Below are 1,293 nucleotides of genomic sequence, written 5' to 3' on the forward strand. Positions count from 1 at the left end.
AGCAGCATGCCTTGGAAGGGGGCGATGCTGTTGTTGAAGTTGCTTCGATTATAGCGCTGGAGTGATGGTTATTGTTGTTGTCTCGCGTTGCACCCGCGCTGTGGCGGTTGTTGTTGCTTGCGAGCGTTGCACCCGCTACTGAGGCGGTTGTTGTTGTAGTCGCGCGTTGTTGTTGCTGTAGTAGCGCGTGTTGTATTTCCTTCGTCGCGCGTATTGCACCCGCGGCTGTGGCGGTTGTTGCTGCTGTAGTCGCGCGTTGTTGTTGCTATAGTAGCGCGTGTTGTATTTCCGTCGTCGCGCGTATTGCACCCGCGGCTGTGGCGGTTGTTGCTGCTGTAATCGCGCGTTGTTGTTGTTATCGCGCGTCATTGACGTCGTTACAATAGCCGCTGCTGTTGCGTAGTCGAGCGTTTTGCCCCCGCGGCTGTGCCGGTTGTTGGTGACTATTTTTGTCTCACTGTGCCGCTGTTATAGCGGTTGCTTATGTGGCCGCCGTTGTTGTTGTTGCGGTGGCAGTCCCACTTAAGAACAGACCAGATCAGCTATAGCAGAAATAAAACCAGTTAGAGAAAGGAACAATTCTAATGGAATACAGTTTTGCTATATGTCTAACCCCATGATATAAAAATAGCAGGTAGTTTCATTTATTGACATTCGTTGTTATTGCCGACCACTTGACTATTTACCAGTTTGTGACATTTAACTAAAATCATGCTCCCAGATTCACTAGTGGGAAAATTTTTATTTTTTTTTTAAAAGAGTAAAAAAAAAATTTAAGTTAGTGAAGTTGGATCAAAATATTAAAAGAAAATTCTTGCGCGTTTCCAAACTGCAAAAATTCGGTACATTCGGTAATGCCCTGCAACTTGTAACAGTGCTAATTTTTGGAGTTCTCGGAATTTTCTGATGGCACTGCAAAAGAAAAATATATACAAAAATATAAGCTCGAAACTAGGTATTTGTGACAAGAAGTAACCACATAAGATGGAAACTACTGCAGTCTCATTTTATAAAATTTTTGTTTATAGGAAAACGCATAGTAAGGCAGTTTGCGTACACCGGTTCTGTTATTTGTACAATGATTTTGGTTATCGTGCCCGAACACGTGACCCGAATCAAAGAAATTTTAACAATACGTCTAGTCAAAGGATTACCCCTTAACCAAAAAAAAATTCGGTTTGAAATATGCTCTTTTCTGTAAAGTCGGAGGTGGATTTTGCGTAAAAATTCTGTGGATGGACTGGGTTTGGTCTGATTAGGTTAATTGGCTAGCGCGGCCGAAGACCACCAACG

The sequence above is a fragment of the Rhagoletis pomonella genome, unplaced genomic scaffold (genome assembly GCF_013731165.1).
Source record: "Rhagoletis pomonella isolate Grant_MI unplaced genomic scaffold, Rhpom_1.0 Rhpom_scaffold_00008, whole genome shotgun sequence".
Lineage (NCBI taxonomy): Eukaryota > Metazoa > Arthropoda > Insecta > Diptera > Tephritidae > Rhagoletis > Rhagoletis pomonella.